A 25861-nucleotide genomic window follows, 5' to 3' on the forward strand; every position below is an offset into this window, starting at 1 on the left:
GGAGGCGGAGGGAAGAGAAAGCAGGAGGAGGAAAGAGCAGAGAGGAAGGGAGAGGTGGCGGCGGCCGCAGTTGCGGGTGTGGGGGTGGGATTAGGGCGGGGCGGGGCTTCTGCGCACGCGCCGCGGCCGGGGGCGGGGCCCGCGTTGCGCAGCGCTGCGCGGCGGCGGACGACGGCTCGCGGACTGTCCTCGGGCGAGTCCCGCCCCCTCCTCCCCTCGGAGGAGCGTTAACCCGTCACCGCGGCGGTGGGCGGCGCACACGGCTTCCGGGTTCCACAGCGCCAACTCCCCCCCACGTGCGGGGTGTGCGGGGGGGGGGGGGGGGGGGCTCTCGCTAATCCGCTAGCTCCCTCCCTGAGGGACGCCGGATCCCGGGGGTGTGCTGGCATGGACAACCCCCCCAGAGGGCGCGGTTTCCGAAAGGTGCGTGGAGGGAGCCGCGGTGGCTGCCCCTTTCTCCTACCCGAACCGCACTACGAGTCCCAGCGGGCAGCGCCGCCACGCGCGTCGGCTGTGGGAGCGATGGCTGCCGGGAGCTGGAGTCTTCTCCTTCCCCCCCCCCAACGGCTGCGCCGCCCGCGGACCCTAACCGGCCGTGGGTCCCGCCACCCGCTCGGGGACCCCCCAACCGTCCGGGGCGCCGCAGCCCCCTCCCCCCCCCCCCGCGCCGCGCTCCCGGGAGGGTGGGGGCGGGGAGGCGCCCGGCCCGCCGGCCCGCGGCGTCTCCGGGCGCTGCTGGTCACAGTGGCTTTAATTTGGGGCACCTGGCGGGGGCGGGGCGAGGCGGTGACTTCGGTCACTTACTGCCTGAAAGTGTTGTGTAGGGTACCCTAAAATGTCTGGATAGTTATCACGTCTTGGTGGTAGGAGGCAGGACTTGGGGGGGGGGGAACGATCCCCGTGGAAAAGTACGAGTTTCTCAGTCACTCGTTTATGGCATCCAGGTACAATTAGGAAAAGACAAGCTTATTTGAAATCATTTGGTGTATTATTCGTGGGCTTTAATGAGCTGATAGCCATAAAAGTGCCGGCTCTAAGAGTGACATTGTTAATGTACTTTTACAGTTTTCAAAGCCTTAAACATCATACGGGTTAGCAGCAATCTCTTGTGAGAAGTAGGGGCAGGTAGTAAGAATTTTATTTTACTATTAAGGAAGCAATCTCAAATGATTGCCCAATTCTAATCCAATGAACTTCAAGGCATCCCTGCTATATTGCCTTATTATATGTCCTCATTTAATTAGAATTTAAGCCAACAAATCCTACACACGTACTATTTTTCTCCTATGCTGTAGGAAGAGGATACTATTTTTGAAAAATGTTACTTCGTGTTCTTTATCAGTCAAGGACTGTTTATTAGGAAGATATAGCTATTACTAAACAAGTGACTCTCAGAATTCTGGTTAAAAATCAATCTGTGAATATATTTATTCATGGCCTACCAAGTGGAGCATACTGTATCTGGAAGGATTCATGACAAAGACTAATTCTTGCCCTCAGAAGGCTCAAGATGACTTCTTTGGTACTACTGTAATTATTAAAATCACCACAAGCACCTAGTCTTGGCATTTTATCAGACTGACAATTTTCTATTAGATTTTAAGTAGATTTCCTTCAAAAAAAAAGCATTATTCCTTCTTTAAAGCATTATTGTACTTTAAAGAAAACACCATTTAATTTTGGTATTTTTATTGCTGAACATAGGTGATTTGGAGAACCAGTCAGTCATAAAAGAAAAAGTGGGAGAAAAGGAAATTATAATAATTTGGAAAGAACTAGAAACACTTACTATGACAATTGCTTTTCATATACTCTGTTAGACGATGAAGGTAATTTTACTAAAACATGATTGTAAAAAAACAAAGGTGAAAAGCATATCTCCTTGGAACCTGATAATTTGGTCAGAGAGTAAGAGTTTGGCCAGCAACTGTATGGGATGGGTTAAGTATTTTAGTCACTACTGAGGTCTCCCCATCAGGTTTCACCAGAGCCTGGATTAAATAACTGAAAAGACTTCTTTGTTACAAATCCATTTTATGCAAACAAACTTCTAACTGGTAAATCCAATTAATAATTCAGCCTCCAGGCCAGCTTGACCCAGGAAATGATGCCATAGATGGTAGAGACATTCTAGTTATTGGAAATATACATTTGTTGTTTATAGATTGATACTTTGGAGAGGGAGCTAATTATCAGGCCTTCTAAGCCATTGTGGGTCTTGTCATTTTTGGATGCCATTGTGTAGTATGTGCTAGGGAAGCCAGTAAGAGTCTGTCCTTGAGAAAAGGAAATTATTCAGATGGGCAGAAGGGTCAGAGCCTATTTCAGGAAAACACAAGTGCCCTTTGGAACTGGAACCAAGAACCTGAGGTTGGTTCTCTTGATCCATGAATCCACCTATTTCTCACTTCCAACCAGCTTCTTAGAATTGTTCTGATCAAAAAGGAAACCAACCCCTCTTACAGTGTAGTCTTTCACTGTTCAGTTTTTAAAATTTCTACTTTCCTGTCTTTGGTTCCTCGGTCCACTGCAATATATCTTCCTTTTATCTTCATTCAAACTGTCCCATCAAGAGTTGTCAATGATTACACATCTGTTGACAAAGTCAGTGGAATTTCTTAGGTCTATTTTGCTCACTGTTTGCAAAATATATGTTTCCTTCCCTCTTAAACATATTTTTATTTCTGCACTACCTTCTTCTAGTTCTATCTTACAAAATATTCTTTTTTTTTTTAGTAACTTCTCATACTGCCAGATAAGGCTGTGTACTTCCCTTTCTTTGGCCTTTAGCCTAGTCACCTCTACTTCCAGTCTCTACTATCTTTTGTAGTTTTGTAGGGAACACTTACTTTTCTGTACTTGAGCAGGGATCTGAACCCAGGGCCCTAAGCACTATCTCTTAGCTTTTTGCTCAAGGCTAGCGTTCTACCACTTGAGCTACAGCTCTGCTTCCACCCCACCCCCACCCCCCTCTTCCATTCTGGGGCTTAACTCTGGGTCTGGGCACTCTCCCAGAGACTCTTTGTGCTCAAGGCTAATGCTTTACCACTTGACCGGCAGCACCACTTCCAGCTTTTTCTGAGTAGCTTTTTGGAGGTAAGAGTCCTCATGGACTTTTCTGCCTTGGCTGGCTTCAAGCTGGGATCCTCAGATCTCAGCCTCCTGAGTAGTTAGGATTATAGGTGTGAACCACTGGTGCCTAGCTGCTTCCGTCTTTTTGATGCTTAATTGGAGATAGAGTCTCAAAGACTTTTCTGCATGGGCTGGCTTCAAACCATGATCCTTAGAGCTCATCTTCCTAAGTAGCTAGGATTACAAATTTGAGCCATCCATGCTTTGCTAGGGAGCATTTCCTAACATAAAGATTAAGTCTAGAGAGAGTATACTTTTAAGTACTCAGGCAAGCAGAGAAAAAAATTTTTTTTTTTTTTTGCCAGTCATGGGGCCTGAACTCTGGGCCTGGGTGCTGTCCCTCAGCTCTTCAGCTCAAGGCTAGCCACAGCTCCACTTCTGGCTTTTTCTGCGTATGTGGTGCTGAGGAATCGAACCCAGGGCCTCATGCATGTGGGGCCAACACTCTACCACTGAGCCACCTTCCCAGCCCTAAGCAGAGAAAATATTTACTACATTAAAATAGGATGTTCATGAACTGTCTCTCAAAAACAAAAATCGTAAGCTCCAATGGAGAGTTGGCCTCATGTATATTTTATGTATATCTTATCCCTAGTATGAAGCCTGGTAAATTGGAAGCTGTTGGTTTTTGTGTTGCTTTACTTAATCTCAAGGCTAACCATTTCATGAAAAATGGACTAACAGAAAAGTCTTAAACCTGTTATTCACATGTGGAACTAGAGCAGTATGCCCCCAGCCCTTGGGCTTCTTTAGCATGTTCCTTCCAATGCTACTAGTTATTTCAGGGAACCTTGTTACACTGTTACACTGTTACTAGTAGTGCTGTTACTGGGGCTTAAACTCAGTACATAGTGCTTTTGCTTGGTCTTTTTGCTCATGGTTAGTACTCTTCTTGGGACACTTTCAGTTCCATTGGGAACACAACATACTGATTAGACTCTCATTTCCACTACAAAGCCTGGAGATGGCAGACTTTTAGTACCTGTCAAGGAAGGACAAGCAAGAGGTCAAAAAGACCTTCTAGACCATAAAACTAAGCACCTATACAATGACAGTTATACTATTCTTTTACTCTTTTTAGGAGTAATAAACTTCCCTCTGACTTTTAACAGTGTGATTGCTTATTTTAGGATTAATAAAGGTTATAAGTAAAAGGCAGCACATGGAAACATTTGCCAGTTCCTTTTGCCTTTTTGATACACTATCAGTTTTCTATCTCATTATTTCTTTTTGGTCTTAAAAAATATCTGGCTTGCCTACATTATCTAATTTTAGATGCAAGCTGTGAGATAGTACCTTTATACATATACCATCAGTCAATTAACTTGTTTTAATTTAATGGATAAATTCTAAGGTTTCCCAGAGAACTTATTTATTTGAACTTGTAAATTTCCAAATATCTTTATAGAATATATCCAGGCTAATCTACAGTATCTTGTATATTTGTAAGACAATAAAAGTTAGCTGGTTGTGTAAGATCCTTAGGTTAAAGCTAGGAGATATACTTGAGATGGATAATAAATGAATGTGGTAGCTCCCTCCCAACTGAAGGGTATACATTTTGTTGATACTTGAAATAAAAACATATGGTATCATAAGATCCAAACTATTCAGTATTTGAGAAGATCAACTATCTGATTATTTGGTACCTAGGTTAGTGAGGATATAATATGTATCCAAATTTATAACTTGTCATACCAGTGTCAGAAGGATCATGAGCCCTATTCAGATTTTATGTATTCTTCCATATGCATTACATGTGTTCCTCATACCAGTCTAGAATGAAGAGATTCATAAAAGCATATGAAATTGACTCCTGTTAGATTTTGTGTCAGTTGATATAATCAGACCTTAGTTCTAAGAAAATGGGTGACAAGAAGATATAAATCCTGTAACAGAGATCCTAAACCCAGATTCATAAACACAGAAACAGTATTGGGAGGAAAAAAGTAATAGTTTTGTTGTAAAATAATAAAACTCAGAAAAATGTAAAATTAGGTTTCTTACAAAGTGCTCTTCTAAGGTCATAGCCATCTGTGTTGAACCATTGCATTCTTTATATTATTTAACATAACCAGGATACTACTACCACTGCACTAGCATTATTGTAATTGCCTATTGTGTGATTATATAATTGTATGATTCTATCATTGAGTACCTCTCATTTCTCTATAAGAACATATCAATTGATTTGGCAGATACTAATTCAATTTGTAGGAGAAATACTGAATAGCAAAGTATACATGATACACACAAAAGATACAATTGTGTCAGAAACCAATTTGGAAAACAGTTGCAGTACCCTTGAAACAGTGTTGAATAGTTGGTGCCATCAAACACCTAACTTATTTCCTGTTATGAAGTAGAGGTCAATGTGAGAATACTCTGAGGTGAATTAATACAAGAATATTTCACGTAAATAGAAATTTAATTAAGAGCTAATCATTAGTGAGTATAGACAATATTATGCATGGTAATTTCATTACTTCCTTACACAACCCTAATATGGGCAGAAAACTACCATAGGGACAATGATACCTCAGAAGTAGAATAATTTTGATGCAAATACAGACAAGTGTAAATTTCAAAGGATGAAGTCTTTGATGTGGGAATTGGGAAGGGGACTAATACTTGGATTAATGAGAATAAAAGCCATTGTAATGCAGAGGAAATAACATAAAAATGTCCTGGAGGTGAGACTAAACAGTTTGTGTTGAGGGATAGCAAAGTCCTAGTGCTAGAAGTGTTGGACATGAAGGGTAAAGGCAAGTAGGGAGGTGGGCAAAAATAAGGAAAAACATATCAGGGCTTGAAAAACAGGAGAAATATTTTGGTGCTAGAATGAAAAGGGAACATAGGACCATTCCTTTGTCATGGTGGTATTTTTTTGTCCTTTTTTTCTGCTTTTGTTTGTCTTGTTTTTGTACCAGTCCTGGGACTTATACTCAGGAGCTGGTTGTTCGTTGTCTCTTCTGTTTATTGCTCAGCTAGCATTCTACACTTGAGCCACAACTCTACTTCTGGCTTTCTGTTGGCTAATTGAAGTTAAGAGACTCATGGACTTTCCTGTCCAAGCTGGTTTTGAACTGTGATGCTCAGATCTCAGCCTCCCAAGTAGCCAAGATTATAGATGTAAGCCACCAGCGCCTGGATGGTGGTTTTTTCCATAATGTAATTCTGGTCATAGTGTAAAAGTACTGGATTTGAAAGATGAGAAAAAAGGAGATCAATTAAGATATTCTTGGAACAGTGTCACTTTGATCTTCCTGGAATGGAAGGTGAAGAAAACAAATTCTGTCTGATGAAAAGAAACACAGTTTATTTGGGAAGATAGACACTTTTTTCTATAGTAAAATTTAAAAAATAATTATGTTGCTCTTTATATAAAATGTATTGGGTGATATAATTCATTCGTCCATTAAAATCAAGTATTTACTGATACCTTGAGGGTGATATATTTAAGGCATTAATTATAAAATGTTGAAACTGATAAGGTTTCTGCCCCTATGCAGCTTGCTTTCTAGAGAATTAGGTAATTGTTTTAAATATTTAAAATTAATATGCAGGAATAATTTTATATAGATTTTTCTTTCTCAGTCTTTTTTTTTTGGGGGGGGGGTCCAGTCGTGGGGCCTGAACTCTGGGCCTGGGTGCTGTCTCTCAGCTCTTTAGCTCAAGGCTAGCGCTCTACCACTTGAGCCACAGCACAGCACCACTTCTGGCTTTTTTCTTTTTGTTTATGTGGTGCTGAGGAATCAAACCCAGGGCCTCAGGCATGCAAGGCAAGCGCTCTACCACTGAGCCACCTTCCCAGCCCCCTCTTTCTCAGTCTTTATAGTAGCCAATGATAATCTAGCACAGGCTTTATGTTGAGAGCTGAGTTTGATATAAAACTTGCAAATCTGTAGGAGCATGATGGTGTAACCTTTAGGCAATTATGAGTGGATTCGTCTAAGGATTGAAGTCAGTTTCAAACTGAAGTATCTAGTACGTGATGAGGTCAAGTATCCTTGGCTGGTGATTTAAAAAAACTGCTGTATTGACATGTACATGCTTTACATATTCCATATGTATTTACTGAGTGATATATTAAGTGCCTTTCAGCATTTCAGATGCCCATTTCTAAGGGCAAAGGAAAATACCTTGAAGAATATATAATGACAGCAGCATTAAAGAATTTACCTGTCCTTTTTTTTTTTTTTTTTTTGGTTCTGGTCGTGGGGCCTGAACTCTCGGCCTGGGCGCTAGCACTCTACCACTTGAGCCACAGCGCCACTTCCGGCTTTTTTCTTTTTGCTTATGTGGTGCTGGGGAATCGAACCCAGGGCCTCATGCATGCAAGGCAAGTGCTCTACCACTGAGCCACCTTCCCAGTCCCTACCTATCCTTTCTATAATTATTTTTTTTCAAATGCAGAGCATCTTTCTAACAAGCACAAAGCTCTGAGTTTGAACACTACACCACAAAACAAAAACAAAGATTCAGAGAGCTAGAATGTAGGCCCTGTGGCCTTGAGTACCTAGACAGAACGTGGGTAGGGGACATGGGCCTTTAGCTACTGGACATGGGGAGGGCACCATGAAGAATGACCCCTGACTCCCATAAGCTTGGGCCCTACTTTTTGGATGTATCCTCTTCAAGGACAGCCAGAGCCATAACTACCTACCTACCCACCCATCAGGAGAGGCTCTGAGAGCCATGAGGGAGAAAACTATACTGGAAAGCCCAGGGCCTAGCCAGCTGTCCCATTGAGAATGGCAGGGTCAAGTCCTTGCCTCTAACGTCTCTGGAGACCAAGGAAGCAGAAATAAGGACTCCCATAAGACAGGTGTTTTAAGGTAAATCTCACAAAAACCTGCAGCCCCATGAATACACTTAACACTTTCAAAAAACTGAGCCAATTGAGCAGGAGAGGAAAGAAAGAAAGCAGAAAAATATCACCAACAAACTAGATCAACCCCAGTCAACTAGAGCTGGAGTGGAAGACCATGATGACCCGAGTAGAGACAGGAGACAAGGAACTTGAGGCGTGGTGTGATGGTGCCTGCGCTGATCTAGGCCTAAATAGGGTCTGGTCACAGGGAGCTTGAGAGTTGATGACCCAAGGTTGGCAGGTCCAGTAACCTGTTGTCCAAGTCCCACCTCTGCCTCTAGGAATTCAGGCATGCCTATCACCTGGGAGGGGGACATCACCTTCCTCCACCATGAAGACAGTTAAAATCAATTCCCTATGGTGCTGGCTAGATCCAGTGTCCCTATTTCAAGGCCACAGGGAAACAGATCCAGGGAGCCCTCCAAAACCAGCTCAAATCAATAGGACCTCTTGGTAGTGGTTCTATAAAGACCTTTATTTGGTGTTTTTGTCCAGAATGGGAGCTATGTAGGCTCAGTATTGCAGGCAAGCATTGCTCCGGATTCCCCAGGATCTCATCTTGAACTCAGTGTGGCACTGTCTGCCCGTGGTCAGAGGAGGATCCCAAGATCCCTCAGTCATTTCTCCAGAGGAGCATAATTGAGCAGTTTCTCAATCAGGTCCACGTGTGCTAGCAGCGTGCGGCAGACAGCAGTAGTGCTTCAGGCCCAGGGTGTCCAAGGCGTCCCCCTCGGTGTACTTGGCCTGCAGCAGACCAAGGTAGGCCTTCCACTTGTTGCCCACAATCTTGCCACAGGTGAATCAGCACACAGGGATGATCATGGCAGCTTCTGGTGGCAGCTAGCAGCGATTGATGGCAGGCAAGCTATAATTATTTTTTTAAAGACAAGTAGCCCAGGATGGTTTGGACCCACAAGCATCCTTATAAGTTTGTGCCACCACACCTGGCTTGCCTGCCTGCCTGCCCTCCCTTGTCTCCTCCCTTTCTTTTTCCTTTCATTGCCCTGCCTGCTTGCTGCCATTAAATAGAGTAACTTCCCTAAAAGAGTTCACTACATGAAACCTTTAGGTAAAGATGATTTTTGTGATGCGGTTCTCTAAGACATATATATACACACATATATATGTATATATATGTACATATATATGTATGTAAATGAAATGTGTGTTGTTCTGTATATGTATATATATGCATATATATATACATATACAGAACAACACACATTTCATTATGTAATACAAATCAGTGTTGACCTGTTTCAAGTCTAAGATCAAGACGCCTATTTGACAGACATAGTGAGAGAATATAATAATTCCCAACTAAAGAGGTACACTTTCAGGAGCCCTCTACAATGTGGCACATTATTATATGGATAGTGTTTGGAGGATATCAGACATTATTGCCAACAATTACAGTTCAGGTGAGAACAAGGTTCTCGGTATATATATAGTTAGATGCATTTATATCAGCATTGGAAAGATGCATTTATATCAGCATTGGAAGCTTTTGTGGTTGGGAGCATGAGAGAAGAAATGGGCTGATTTGCCCTGATTTAATAATAACCACCATTTAACAAGCCCTCCCATTGAAAACAACAGTTCAGGGGAGCCAAATGAGGCCCAAGACATAGATGGACCCTGTTCCAGGCACACACAGTATTGCCTTCCCTGAGTTGGTTCCTTATAAAATATCTGGACAGCGTATGTGAAGGTATATCTTGAGTGTAACTTCCTATACCTACCTGTCAGAAGGAGTGAATGAGAAAGTTTAAGTTCTGTGTTATTAGGCAGCTCTGTAGCTGTACTTCATTGCCTTATTTTGTTTTTTCTTCTAGGAAACCAAGAAAGTATGAACAGATTACACCTAGAAATCTTTTAAAGTTTTTTGGTTCACTCACAGACTAAATAAGAAAATATATTCCTGTTAAGTGGTGGATAACTACTGTACCTATGTTCCACAAGTGTATGTTGAATTATTATAGTGACAGTTACATGTAGATACTTACCTAGTATGTTTCTTTCTTGGAAGTATGTATTCTCTTGGAAGTATATAATCTGGATTTTATACTTCCTTTTATATAGTTATTTTGGGATACTTAGGAATACCATTCCTGTTTGCTAAAAAATTTTGAAATACCTAATTTCATTCCATATAAAAATCTATTTAAAAAGATAATGCAAAGATAGCTCATCAGCCATTTAACTTTAGCAAGATAATTTGCATTTTAAAAAATCTACTAATTTCTGAGGAGATAAAAGTAAGTAGCTGAGCCAGGCATTGGTGGCTTACACCTGTAATTCTAGCTTCTCAGGAGGCTGAGATCTGAGGATTTCTGTTCAAAGCCAGTTTGGACAGGAAAGTCTGTGACACTCATATCTCCATTTAACCACCAGAAAAATACAGAAGTGGCACTGTGGTTCAAAGTGGCAGAGCATTAGCCTTGAGCAAAAAAGAGCTCAGGGACAACACATAGACCCTAGGTTCAAGCCCCATGACCAAAAAAAAAAAAAAAGCAAGAAGCTGAAAGCCACTACTATCCAAGACCTCAGAACATCAACATTCTCACAAAGCTAAGACCAGAGGACTAAACTACGCATTTGTAAGTGTAGATACACACACAAAATGAAGACTTATTGTGAGTAGAAAAATAACTGACATGGTTATCCTTAGAGATTCACTCCAAGAAAGATGTGACTATCATTCAGAAATTTTACTGTTTGTATAAATATTTGTAATAGTATTGATGCTTTTTGTACTGTCAGTAAAAATAAATATTATCATGCAAACTTTATTAAAAACCCAACTTTTAATTTAGAGTAATAATTGTATGTTTCATTGAATTATAAAATAAATGAAAAACAATTAGAATTTGGAAGGAGAAAATTGGGACTGGGTGCATGGCTCAAGTGGTAGAGCACCTGCCCTATCAGGTACTTGGATTTGTCTACCAAATCCCAGTAAAACTAAATATAAACAAACACTGAAATGGTCATTCAGTAATATGAGAAGTAAGTTGGAAATACTAACGTAAACTAATTACATTTGGTAAACTACATCTTTTCTAGATCCATCGTATCACATGGCCAAGGGACAATATTACTTCACCATCATGAGCCTCCTATAAATTTTGCTACTTAGTAACACTTTTTACTTTCATTGTTTTGAGATAGTGTCTTATATAATCTTATTGTTATTAAGGTGTTGTATAGAGGGGTTACCATTTCATAAGTCAAGTAATGAATACAATTCTTTTGGGACAAAGTCACCCCTTTCTTTGCTTCCCCCAATTTCCCCCTCTTGCCCCTGCCCATTTCCCACATAGTATATATTGAATACCATGACTGCATTTGTTCACCCATCCTCCCATTTCTGTGTCCCTCCTTACCCCCACCGAAAAAGAAAAAAAAAAAAAAAAGGAAAACATACAGAAACACCATCACTACCAAAAAAACCCAAAAACCCATGTTTTCATTTCCTGGGATTTGTTTTGATAAATGCCAATTTAAGTGTTCAGAGGAGTTATGCATTTGGGTTGGTTTTCTAAGAGTAGCCTCCTTTAGTCTGGCTGTGTGTGAATGCCTATATAAATTATTATAGACTCCTGTATAAATTATCATGTCCAGTTCTGTTTTAGATCTAGCTTCTACATATAAGAGAAAACATGTACCATTCATGTTGCTAAGTTTGGCCTACCAAGCATTGTTCTAGGTCCATCCAGTTCCTTGTAAATGACATATTTCTAATGGATGAGTAAAATCACATTGTGTGTATGTACACATTTTTTAAAAATCTGCTCATCTGTTGTAGGGCAGCTGGGCTGATTCCATTACTTGGCTATTGTGAATAGTGCAGCACTGAATGTGGATGTGCCAATGTTGAGACAGTGTCTTTTTTGTTAGTTCATTTTTGCCAGTCCTGGGGCTTGAACTCAGGGCCTGGGCACTGCCTCTGAGCTACTTTTTGGCTCAAGACAAGCACTCTACCACTTGGGCCAAAGTGCCACTTCCATCCTTTTCTGTTTATTTGGTACTGAGGAAACAAATCCAGAGCTTCATGTATGCTAGGCAAGCACTCTACCAAGTCACATTCCCAGCCTGACTGTGTCTTTTTATACATCCAGGGTGACCTTCTACCTCAGCTTCCTGAGTGCTAGGCTTACAGGTGTACACCACTTACATTAACCAACATGCCTTAGAAATATGGCTGATTTTATATCTGAATCTGAGAAGGTATAGACGAGTCTTAGAGCATCTGTTGGGCCAAAAGGCAAGGTTGACTAAAAACAAACAAAAAACAGGGCTGCATGAAATAATACGAAGTCTAAAGTGATGCCTATTGACTAAATTCTGTCAATCTGAATATTAGGAATAGTAGGAAAATGATAACTGTGTTTGATTGAGATATATTAACTTATAAAAAGCTAAGTCCATAATGGTAGCAAAAGTGAGCTAAGTTGACAAATGACACTAAAGAAGTTGAATATAATTAAATCTCATTTTTCTTTCATCACGTCAGTGCTGTTGACTCAGGTATCAGAGCAGAAGACCAAATTCAGCTAATATTAAGTATGTTTTACTTAATCTAAATTTACATTAAGAAATATTTTTAACTCATAGGCTGGCTAACTGTGATTATTGTAGTGACAAAATTATTTGTCCCTCCAACATATCCCTGCCTGGCCGTAGAAATCTAATACTGGGAGTTTTTATTGCAAATGAAAATGTTGTTCTAATGTTGGGATATATTTGAATTATTTTACTCCTGAGTTTCAATGAGTATCCTCGGTATCTATGCATTGATTAGCTGAGTTTTGAAAGTTAGTTTATAACCCCAGTGGTATTTTGCTTAAGTCTATAACAGGCTCTCTGATACAACTTCCTGTAATAATGGAAAGTTCTCTATATGTATTGTCCAATATACTAGCCGCACAGGAGTATGGTAATTGAACACTAGGAATGTGACTAATGAGACTAATGAACTGAAATTTTAATTTACTGAGGCTGGAGACATTGCTCAATTGGTAGAGCACTAGTCAGTGAATGAAACCATCAAGTACCAAGTTCAAGTCTTGGTGTCAGACAAAAAAAAAGGAAAGAAAATTTTATCTTATCTAAACTATAAAGTAAAATAGACATACAGGGCCTACTATCTTGAGCAGTACCTTTTAGAATGACTTTCAGTTTACCTAATAATGCAAATTCTTTCTCTCCAGTTCTGGGACATTGTCCATTTCTTTACAGAAAAGGATCCATATTGAAAAAAATTAAGGAGGTTGATCTATTTCTGTATAGATAATACATGTGTGTTTCTTTAAAACATTGAAGTGGCAGGCAGAGCTGTGTACCAGTTGGCTGACTCTTGTAATCCTAGGTACTCAGGAGGCTGAGATATAGAAGACTCTGATTTGAGGTTAGCCAGAGCAGAAAAATTAACTAGTCTCAAAAATAACAAGCAAAAACTAGGGCTGAAGGCATGGCTCAGGGCAGAGTACCAGACCAGCAAGCAAGAGGCCTTGACAAAACCCCCTCCTGATCAAATAAAAAATAATAAAGCCTAATTTCATAAGCAAGTAATGACAGAAGCAGGAAGAACCTATGGCAGCTGTGTACCCCATCCAGGCCCAAATTTCAAAATGATTAAACATTTTAATCAAATCTAGCTAGTTTTTGTAAGTGACCTAAGATATTATGGTAACATAATGTCTGAGGCTGTATACTTCATTCTCCTTCCTCAGCTTAAATGTCACCTCTTTATTGTTACTTTCTTTACATATGCCAGCTGTAGAGGTCCCCTACCCACTACCATCCACCTCCACAGTACTACCACTTTCCCATAGTACTTAGTATAATCTATACTTACTTTGCTTACTTGTTTCACTCTCCTATTAGAGTATTAAGATCGCCTAGAACTATAGCTTGAATCATCTTCACTAGTGTATCTCCAGACCCTAAAACAATGCTTGATATACAGTTGGTGGATAATTAACATTTATTGCAATAAAAAGTGTTGAATGATGAATATATTTCAAATATAGGGCCTAGAACTTGAGATAACTTGGACAAATGCTTTGCTTTTCAAATAGTCCCTCATAATTGAAGGATTTCTATGAGGATTTCAATTTCATTCACTTCTGGAGTTCTGTTTACTTCTTGAGTAAGAGATGTTCAGTATGTATGAGTCACTAGAATTACTTGCCTCTGCCCTGATTTACCATTTAGGAAGTGATGCTCCTTGAGCCCCAATGGAATATGTTTGGCATCTTGTAATCTTTTTGAGTCACAAAGCCAATGTGAATTGGTATCTGTGTCAACATTTATGTGTCAAATACTTACCACATCATTGCTGAAAAACTATACATTTATGGGCACCTTAAAGTTTGTAGAGTGTTTATTGATGCCAAGTTGTTTGATCTTCCTAACCCCTCTATTCTGTAAAGCATCTGATGGCCATTTTACTGGTGTTATTTCTGGAGCCCAAGAGAGATTAAATTCTGTTTAAAGCAACATAAGTAAATGAAAATTCTTCCAGGTCTAGCTCCCAAGTTCAAATCCTCAGTTTACAGATATATTACAGCTATCCTCACATTGTATTTGAATAAAGCCTGTAGCTTAAAAGTACTTCCAAATAAACTATCTCATTTGACTCTCTTCATAACATTGTGGTTGGCAAGTGGCTAAAACTCTTCTCTAAAAAGTTCTTATAATCTCTTTAAGCAAACAATACACATGCAAAACCTAAGATATTGTTACAGAATAATGTAAACAGAACAAAATTAGTTACAGAAATGTATATAGATGCTAAGGGATTGTGAACTGTACATTGACAAATGAAATCTGTACTAAAGCTCAGGGAGGAGTGAGACAGTATTTGGAAGAAGAAATCAGATATAAGGGACCAAAAGCAAAAGGAATTAGAACTGTTCAGAGGAACTGGTCTATATAAAGATGATTTACATAGTGTCAGATGGAGATTGGGGCCAACAAATTAACTTGACAAAAATAGAATGGAACCACCAAGAAATAATGAAAAATGAAAATGCTAACATTAGTAGGAATACTAGACATGGATGTCAGAGAAAGCTTAGGTTTTATGTGACACACTTGAAGTCAGTAGAAGTTCAAGCAAATTTAATATTAGAATTGGAAACAAAGATTGATGAAGAATAGCAGGTGAAGCTGACAAGTAACTACTACAGAATTATTCAGAGTTTGTCTGGTAGAAGGTCATCTGGTTATAGACAATAGTGGTGACCCAGGAAGTTGGAAGATAGTGGTCTTGATATAGAAAGGCTATCATGAAACTGGAGTTTTAGGTCTTAGGCTCAAACTCCTAGCATTCTAGGCCACATCTGGCCACTCAGCCTTATATGTCAAATAAAGAAACAGTAAAGGACACAGAAAGACTTATTATGTGGCATAGGCAACCATAGGAAGACAGTACTTCAGTTCCTCTTCAGCCATCTTCAGGATATAGATGTGAACCATAGACTTAAGTAAGCAAATAATTAGGTGAAGATTCAGGCCATATGCATAAAAACATGTGTTTTATTCTATATTAGAAGGAGTTCTGAAGAACTTGAGGGGAACAATCTTGTGAGGATAAACAAAGTTATTAATGCCTGGCAGGTGATCTAGTCCTTTCTGGATTTCTAGGTGGTTGTCAAGTGACTGCTAGAGAGAATAACTCAGGGTAAAAGACATAAGTACAAAATGGAGGCTACGATGCTTAGCGTGTATCTATTTTTTGTTGTTGTTGTTGGTCGTGGGGGCTGAACTCTGGGCCTGGGCACTGTCCTTCAGCTCTTCAGCTCAAGGCTAATTCCCTACCACTACAGAGCTACAGTGCCACTTCTGACTTTTTTCTGCTTATGTGGTGCTGAGGAATTGAACCCAAGGCTTCATGCATGCAAGATAAACACTCTATCACTGAGCTAACTTCCCAGACCCTTAGCTTATATCTTGCTTTCTGCTAATTTGTGGGCCCAAGTAAAGTGTCAATGGTAACTGGGTACCTGTGGCTCATGCCTGTAATCCTAGCTACTCAGGAGGCTGAGATCTGAGGATGGAGGTTCAAAGCCAGCCTGGGCAGGAAAGTCTATGAGACTCTTATCTCTAATAAACCACCAGAAAACCAGAAGTGAGGCTGTGGTTCAAGTGGTAGAGTGTTTGCCTTGAGCTGAAGAGCTCAGGGGCAGTGCCCAGGCCCAGAGTTCAAGCCCCATGACAAAAAAAAAAAAAAAAAAATCAATGTTCCTTGACAAAAGCAACTATCAAGCCCCTTATACAATCAGAGCTAGACATTGGACAGTGGACTTAAATCAGGGGAAGAAAAAGAAAGTGTGAAACATGACTATAAAGGTCCCAGCCTGTTGGATTGAGTGATTCTGGTGTAGTAAACACATTATTTCTAAAAGGAAACCTCTCGCCTAAAATGAAAATGAAATGATGATCTAGGTTTCTGAAATGTGAAGCTGAAGATGGTGCAAGAATGTTCAGTTGCAAACTTGGAGGTGGCTGGGGAAACAAACTTGCAAAGAAGGGGAGAAGTTAGAGTTTATATTACATCATTTTTTAAATTAAACTCTGACTCTTTCCCAAACCCTTGCTGACTAACTCACACTGCCTCAAATACTCTTCTTGGCAATTCACTATGGACCATAAAAAAAAAATTTCTTTTTTTGTACTGGTAACTGAGGCTTGACCTCAGTACCTCACACTCTTCACTTGGCTTTCTTCTCAAGGCTGGCACTCTGTCATGTAAGCCACATCTCTACTTTTGGCCTTTTGCTGGTTAATTGGAGATAAGGATCTTTCAGATTTGTCTGTCAAGACTGGCTGAGACAATAATCCTCAGCTCAAAACTAATTTCTAGATGTTATTAAACATTTTTCTAGTAAATACTAGTAAAGAGAAGTATCTAAAATATCAAACACTAGAAACACTTAAAATATCAACTATATATCAAATACACAGGTTTTCTTTTTTTTTTTTGGTTGGTCATGGGCTTGAACTTTAGGCCTTGGCCTGTCCCTCATCTCTTCAGCTCAAGGCCAGCATTCTACCACTTGAGCCACAGCACCTCTTCCAGTTTTCTGGTGGTTAATTGGAGATAAGAGTCATACAGACTTTCCTGCCCGGCTGGCTTTGAACCATGATCCTCAGATCTCAGCCTCCTTAGTAGCTAGGATTACAAGCATGAGCCACCAGTGCCCAGCCATAGATTTTTTTAAAATTTAAAATGTATTATGAGATTTGATTTCTTTCATTATATCTCTAATTCTAAATCTTCCAAGGAATGAGAGATGCATATTTACAAAGAAAACCGTTATCATCCCAAGAAAATCTGTGAACATCTTCCCAAGAAATGTTTGAATTTACGTTCCCTGTGGCCAGAAAGACTTTGGGCCTTAATGTCTACAGTTCTTGCCTTCTCTCTCTTGGTGTTTCCAAAGAAAAGAGTTTATCCTTCTCTCCATGAGTAGAATTGGCGAAACTCTAGTTCTATACCTTTTCCTAACACCTCTTTCAATGCTGGTTCCCTCCTTGTGTAAGGATTCCACTATATTCCAGAAGCCTTTGGAGCCTCTGACCTCCTGCCAAGGGCCTGATCTACGCAAGCTCTGTTTGATGACCTCTGAAGGCCTGAATATATTCCATCCTTTGTCATCTGGTAGTGAGGAGAAAATAATAATTTGTTAAGATTAAGTAAAATATGTCCTTTGCTGTGCAGAAACTTTTTAGTTTGATGCAGTCCCATTTGTCAAGTCTTTCTTTGATTTGCTGTGCTTCTGAGTCTTTACTCAGAAAATTTTCTGTCAGTGCTCAGAAGCCCTAATGTTTTCCTTGCTTTTTCCTGTAATAGTTTCATTGTTTCAGGTCTTACATTGAAATCTGGGACCCATTTTGAATTGATGCTGGTCCAAAGTGATTTATAAAGATGTAGTTTCAGTTTTTTACATGTGTACATGCAGTTTTACCAGCAATATTTGTTGAAGAGGTGTCTTTCTTCCAGCCTATGTTTTTGGCTTCCTAATTAAATATTAAATGGCTGTAGATTTATTTCTGTGTTTTCTATTCTGTTCTATTGGTCTGCAGGTCTGTTTTTGTGCCAATACCAAGCTGTTTTTAGTATACGGCTCTGTAAAAGAATTTGAAGCTTGGTAAACCATGGTACAGTAAATACACCAGTACAACCATGTTTACTTCAGCACTATTCACCATACCCAGTGTATGAAATCAGCCCAGATGTCCCCCAATAGACAAATGGATCAAGAAAATGTGATATATATATATATATATATATATATATATATATATATATATATATATATATAAAATGGAATTTTACTCACCCATTAGAAAGAATGATATATATTCTACCATTTGTAAAGAAATGAAAAGACCTGGAAAAGATTATGTTAAGTGAAGAAGATCAGGCCCAGAAAGACAAAGAATGCATGTGTTTCCTTTATATATAAAGGTTAGATTTAGCTTATAAATATATTATAAGTAAATACATTGGGTGGTATGCAAATATGTACAAATGTATTAACTGATATGTTTTCAAGGGAGACTCGAGGGAGATCCCAAATAATGTAATTTCTTAGAAAGGCACAATCAAAGTTCAACAAAATAAATATCAGAAATCGGCTACTCAAAGGGGATGGTGGGGTCAGGGGGAAAGGAGTAGACAAATGAAGACAGTAGAGAGGAAATGCAGTCAAGAATCCAATGTATATCCTACAAACTTAAGAAGAGTGAGGGAAAGGGTGAGTTGGGGAGGGATGGATGAGAATGTTGAAAGGGTGACATTGATCAAGATATATTGTATCTATAAACTGCTTTGTTAAGTGGCAACTCCTTTGTCCAACTACTTAAAGGTAATAATAAAAAGAAAAAATGGGCAGAGCACCAGTGGCTCATGCCTGTAATCCTAGCTAATTAGGAGGCTGGGATCTGAAGATCATGGCTCAAAGCCAGGCAGGCAGGAAAGTCTGTGAGACCCTTATCTCCAATTAACCACCAGAAAACCGGAAGTGGCACTGTGACTCAAGTGGTAGAGACAGGGCCCTAGCACAGAGTTCAAGCCCACAACCAACAAAACAATAATAATAATAAATAATAATAATAATAAAAGAAAAGAAAAAAAGTTAAGTAAAATAAACTGAGTGTGGTTATGCAGTTCTCTAATCCTAGCACTTAGGAATGGTGATTTTCAGGCAAGCCTGGCCCACATAGAGACCCTGTCTCATAAAACAAAAACATCTCAACCAAAAAAACAACTCTTTTATTTTATCCAAACTCAGTATCTGAAACTTTCACTCATTTGCTGGCACTCTACCACCTGAACCACATCTCTAACTGCAACTCAGCTTCTCTTAAAGAAAAGATCGGTCTTCAGCTGAGGAATGTAGCAAAGCTCTTTGGGGGCCATTTTGATTGTCAAAAGTGATTACTGATAGAGTGGTAGGAATTCATCCAAAGAAGTGACTTGACAATTAAGTTTGAGTTCCAGAGAACAGTGTGAGAGGAAAGATGGAGGACAAAGTATGTAAGGTAGGAGAACAGCTGGGCTCTGAGGAAAAGAAAATTGGGGGTACTCTATAGGGAGGGATATGTGCCAGTTTCCTAGTGATGGAATGGTGCCTGCTTGTATAAGACATTTTGCTTTGGAATATCCCTCTGTCTGTCTATGACGCACACATCTGATGAAAGTTAATCCAGGCATAATGGTTGGTCAGCCCCAATAGAGACTTGAGGGTAGAGAAACTACTTAGAGCCTGTCTGAGGACCAGATAAAACAGATTATGGTGCTGACTGGAGTGGAATGAAAGCAGGGTGGGAAGAGAGACAAAGGTGGAGCCAGTCACAAAAGGAATGATGAAGTCAGATAACTGGGAGGATGAAAAGAGGCAAAGTCTACTGGGGAGCTATGTTGAACGTAATATACTGAGAACCTTAAGTAGAATCAGTATCTGGACAGCTTGTCATATCAGCCATACTTGGGACCGTGAGTGGAGTAAGTTTCTGAGGGACTGAATTTGAAGAGGGATTTAAGGGATTTAAGCACAGGATGGGTTAAGAGCTCTGAATATTTTTGATTAGGTAGGTGAGGCCAGTAGACAGAAACCTTTCAGGAGAATGGGGACAAATGAGATGAATGAGGACTTAGATAATGCCAAATCATAGAAATCTAAGGAGCAAAATTAACTTACCTCAATCAAGCATATGTGAACGTGAACTAAGTTATTCAGTTTTGTTCTTTAGCTATTATTAGACACTTCCTATGCACTTGACTACAAGAACTCAGATATAGGTAAAAGATCCATGAGGCTGACCAAGGTAGAGCCACTTTGTAACCTCAAGGGGAATTCATCTAGGAGTTGACCATCCTGAGTGTGCACTGCTTTGAGGGCCATGCACTATGCCCAGTGTCACTCACTAGTGATCAGATTGAATTTGGGATTACTCATGCTAAGGACTTGTTAAAACACATCTAGTTTTTCTGATTCAGTAGGCTAGAAGCAGACCTAGGACCATGCATTTCTACCAAGACTCCAGGTGCTACTGCTGCTGCTGTTCTAGGAACTGCTCTTATGTCCACTCAGGTGGGTTGGATAGTTGGTGGGCCAGGGCTGGGGTGGGAAAACACAGTGCTATCCTTTGGCTTCCTTGTCTGTAGATCCAAACCTTTGATCAATAACTTTCCTTTACTTCCTCTAGAGATTTTTCATCACAATTTTAACAACTGCTGTGGTAACTTCTAACCCTAAAAACGATTTCAAAGGCTACAGCCTTTTATCCTGCTTAAACCTTTTAAATTCTGCTTAAACCCCTCAAAGATCTCTCCACCCTTTACTACATCTTCCCTGCACAGCCCCACCCACCTCTTCTGACAGTGATGAATAGAAGTTTCTAGTTCCTACTTGGTTGTTGTTGGGGCCTCCAGCAAGAATTTGAAAATAAGATTCAGCTTTTTAGGGGGGAGGGGTGCTGGATATTGGAACCCAGGTTCCCTTTAACACTACAGGCTCCAAAGGTTGCCTCCTAAATTACAAAATCCACACTCAAAGTATCAAAGCAAGAGCCAAAAGGATGATCTTTGCTATTACGTCTTTGAGTAACCATATAGAAGATTAATGAGCCAACATCTAGGCCAGGGGTGAGAGTTGGTCAGGAACATAAAAAGCGCAACACAGAGATGACCATTGGCAATAAATACATAGGCTTTTCCCAGGGAAGAGAGAATACTAATGAGCAGTGTTCTAATGCCGTCACTCCGTTGGCATGTTCTTTACTGGTGTGGAGATAGAGGGATTAATCCTGATTCAACTAGTTGTTTTATTTACCTAGAATCCATTATTCTGTTTTTCACTCACCTGCATAGGGAGTGTCTAGGTAAGGAAAGAATACATTAGTCTCTCATATCTAAGTTATCAGTTTTATTAAAGTTATAGTTCTTACTGAAATTAAACTGTCCATATTCTAACTTCATTTATTTTTGAAGAAAGCAGTTACTCTCACTAAGAAATGGACCTGTTCTTAATATGCTAGTTGTAGGAATCCTTCACAATCATCCCAGGGGACCACGCAGAGGCAGGCAGACACAGGAGAAAGATTATTAAAAGGTTTATTAGAGGAGCGATATCTCCCTGAGAGAGGAAGCACATGGCATCTGTCCTTATCCCAGTCGACAGTAAAGGGGGGTGGGGGGGAGGGAAGTGAGGTAAATGCCTGTGCAGGTGGGTCTGGGCCAAGGGAGGGAGGGGCCAGCTGTAGGGTGGGAACTCTAAGGCAGGGAGGAGCTCAGGTCTGGGTGGAGCTGAGGACCAAAGTGGGGATAATACACTAATGAAATCAGACGTCTGAATCCATCAAATTGCTGTACTAGACTCTAGTAATGTCTTAAAGACTTACCTCTCCCCTCTTGGCCCAATCTTTTTATGAATCCAAAGATGGAATATGAAAGATTGACCCCCACCCTTTTATCCCAGGTGCCTATAGACATCAGGCAAAACTCCAAGTAGGCACAGACAGACTGACTGACTTGCAGGGAGGAGTCCTAAGGCTGGTGTCAGCATTCCATTGAGGTCCTAATTGAAAGCCCTCACCTCCCTCCCTCCCTCCCCCCAGCCCTAATAGCCTTTTTGATCACCTTTGTCTCCTTGTTCAGACCCCACAAAAGCCCAGCTCCAACCCACCTCCTTGCAGGCCTCTGATCCTGCGGGAAGGTTGTTTGCCCCTTACTGCTGCATCTCAATAAACAGTCCTCGCCTGTTGAAGATTGAGTCCGGACTTCTTCCTCCTCCATTTTCCTAACAACTGGTTGCCCATCTTCTCGGTTATTTTCCAAGATATATAATCACAGCACAGGATAACAGGCAACCACAACTCACCCTAGTGGTTCAGAGAATTCTGGGATGGTAACATGTAAGTTATATCTTAAAAAGTTGATCTTAAATAATTACATCTTTAAAGGTAAGAGTTTCCAGTCAAGAGGAATGGACACGGCATTCCCAGCATACTCTGGAACAAGGAGCTGGGAATCAGCATGTTGGGCTGTGAAAATAACTAGCTACAATTTGGAGAATGGAAGATGGCTGAGAAATAGGTAAAGGTCAAATCAAGGCGAACTAGGCATTTTGTAGTTAAACCAGAGCAGTTCAAGTTTCTTAGGAAAATAACAGGGAAAACTTGAATGTACCCCCCTAGCTCCAAGGTAGAATATGATTTTAAGAAGGAATTAATCCAGGTACAGGTAGGAGATAGTAGTCTAGGGGAAAGGCTCTTACAGTGGAGGAAACAAATTTAGGAAACAGATTTAGTATTTGGACATTAATTCAGTATTTGGACATTAGAAAACGAAGTATAAGGAGGACAGAGACATCTAAGAGGACACTCCGGCTCTGGACAGGATAGCTGAGTGTGTGAAGGTGCCATGAATTAGAGGGGTGAATCTCCTAGTGATTGTTTTAGATAGTCTGGGGTGAGGGGGCTAAGTGAAGTAAAAATAATGAGGTTATTTTTGTAAAGGTTAATTTTAGATGTCTATGGAATTTCCGTAACTATCTAATATCTTTAAAGTATTTGGTATTCAGTTACTGCATGTGCAGAGGGAAAGTCAGTGCTACACAAAAAGATGTGTAAATTATCTGCACACTGTTGAAGATCTGCCTGTCCGAGTTAAGACAGAATTCTAGTAGTCCAAAGAAACTCCTAATGAGTAGACAGAGGATGAATCCACAGAGTAAAACAAAAGTCTAGGCATCAGAGAAGAGAGAGTATAAGAGCTGTGAGAACCTCTGGATTCAAGGAGAAAACTAGGACCTAAGGACTTAAAAATGCCTTTTGGCTTCTGCCCAAAGGGAGTCCCTGGCAACCCTGGTAATGGTGGCCTTAAAGGGCTTTGATGGGAAACAGTGGCCTAAGGAGTAGACAAGAGGGAAGGAAGTACATATGTGGACCTTGCTTTCACATAGCTTTCTAAGAGCTGAGATCTGTGGTTCACTCAATAATCCCAGATATTTAGGAGGTAGAGATTGGGAGATTGGAAAGAGTGCAGTCTAGGTTGGCTGGAGGAAAAGCATGAGACTCTATTTGCAAAAACAAAACAAGCCAGGTGCTGGTGGTTCACACCTGTAATCCTAGCTTCTCAGGAAGCTGAGATCTGAGGATCGCAGTTCAATGCCAGCCTGGGCAGGAAAGTCCATGATACTCTTATCTCCAATAAACCACCAGAAAACTTGACGTGGCACTGTAGCTACATGGTAGAGTGCTCTCCTTGAGCTGAAGAGCAGAGAGACAGTGCCCAGGCCCAGAGTTCAAGCCCCATGACCGACTAAAAAAAAAAAAACAACTAATCAAGAAGGGTCAAGAATATGGTACAAGTAGTAGAGTGCCAGCCTAGCAAGCACAAGGCCTGAGTTCAAACCCTAATATTTCCCCCCACCAACACCAAGATGCTTAATGAAATGAAGATCCATCCTGAGATACATGTGTAGGCACAGCCATTTCTGGGGACCTCCCTTTCTTTTCTCTTTTTCTCTTTTCTTCTTGATTAGGAGTCAGTGAATTAGGAAAAAAAGAGCCCTAAAGTTGGCAGAAGTCCCCCTGAGGCCAATGTTAGTGGAGGAGTTAATATCACTCCCCTTACACTAGACACCGTCAACCTCCATCTTTCTGCTTCCTTCCATTGGTGGATGGAGAACTCTAATCCCTTGTCCCAGCAAATATTTCTCCTCAAAGGGGAGCAACAATGTAGGAGGCTCCACAGGAATGTGTACAGTTCTCCATGCTATCACCTGGCTAGGAAGAAGATCCTTGGAATCCACACACTTTCCTAAGTCCCTTCCTCCTCAGTTGTGACACAGCAAAGATGGCACCCTGGCTCTGAAGTCTTCATATTTCTCCCAGCCATCCCTAACAGGCTCAGACTTGTTCCTGCTCAGCCTCAGTGGACAGTAACTTTGTAGAGTAGAAATTATAAATATGATTAGAGCATATTTAAAATCCAGTGATTTTGCAGAATGAAGGGGATACCCCATGACTCCTTTCCCTTTAAACCAAGACCAAATTAAATTAAAATGGTATGCACCATTCTTCTGAAGCAGCAGTACTCTTTTACCTAGAATCTTCCACTCTGTCAAAAGCAGAGAATAATGAAGAGGAACTAGGTCTCTTCCCTGTGGCAGTAGTGAGTCCTTCCTACCTAGCCCCAGGACCTGCTGGGATGTATAGTTTTCCCAATTGGATCATTAACAGAAAAGCCACCACCTTCAAAGAGGTGGGAGGTCTACTTAACCTGGAGTCTTAGTTGGCTGGCACTCTACCTCTTGAGTCATACCTCTAGCTCTAACCTACAGATTTGAGCTGATTCTAGAGACATTGCAACAGCTTAGTGGGTATGACCCATCATACAGGCTCTTATGTAACTTTGCTTAGTAAAAATTTACATAGGAAAAAAACTTCAGAAAAGAAACTGAGAAGTTATAAACCACAAGATTCACAGATGCACCTTTCATTTGTTTGGTGTGTGTGTGTGTGTGTGTGTGTGTGTGTGTGTGTGTGTGTGTGTGTGTGTGTGTGTGTGTGTGTGTGTGTGTGTGTGTGTGTGTGTGTGTGTGTGTGTGTGTGTGTGTGTGTGTGGTGTGTGTGTGTGTGTGTGTGTGTGTGCTGTGCACTGGACCCAAGGCCTCACTTTTGCTGTATAACACTTTACTACTACTGAGTTATACCCCTTTTCTGTGTTTTTAGCATGAAAGATTTGAACAAGCCTGCACAAAAAGAGCCAATGGAGAAAGAGAGATTCAAGATACAAGAGAAAAAAATTAACGATAGAAGCAGACCCTGGAAGAGACAAGATGAGCAATGCGAAAGAGGTCACCGGTGAATGGGCTGACTCTGTACAGGAAGAGAGAGATTTGTCCCTGCAGACTAGTAGATGCTGATGCTACATCGAGTCACAGAACCCGTCACAGAAAACAGTCTGGGGTGGAAGGGCGGGGGCAGGAGGGAAGTGAGAGCTGGGAGTCATCTACATTTTAAACATATCCAAAGTCATTTAACAAACTATGGAGTCAGCTTTTTCTTGCTGTGACAAATGCAGAGAAGAACAGTTCAAAGAAGGAAGGACTGATGTTGGCTTATAGTGTCAGAAGTTTTAGTCCATGGCGTTTTCACTCTATTGTTTTTGGTATGTGGTGAGGCAGAACAGTGAGGGGAAAAGCATGGAGGGTGGGAGATGCAGTGAGGGGAAAAGCATGGAGGGTGGGAGATGTGGTTCAGTTGGTAGAGCACTAGCCAATGAGCAAAACTGTCAGGTACCAAGTTGGAGTTTCAGTATCAGACCAAAAAAAA

General features: G+C 40.7%; 1 long non-coding RNA gene across 1 annotated transcript; it reads left to right on the forward strand.

Moving 5' to 3' along the window:
- Positions 1-344: 344 nt before the first annotated feature.
- Positions 345-25766, forward strand: LOC138806305 (uncharacterized). The gene is made up of 3 exons (XR_011365774.1): positions 345-423; positions 22484-22616; positions 25259-25766. It is a non-coding gene; the product is annotated as an uncharacterized lncRNA (long non-coding RNA).
- The last annotated feature ends 95 nt before the right edge of the window (positions 25767-25861 follow it).

This window comes from Dipodomys merriami, unplaced genomic scaffold, assembly GCF_024711535.1.
Source record: "Dipodomys merriami isolate MVZ:Mamm:240054 unplaced genomic scaffold, mDipMer1.0.p SCAF_4, whole genome shotgun sequence".
In the NCBI taxonomy this organism is placed as follows: domain Eukaryota; kingdom Metazoa; phylum Chordata; class Mammalia; order Rodentia; family Heteromyidae; genus Dipodomys; species Dipodomys merriami.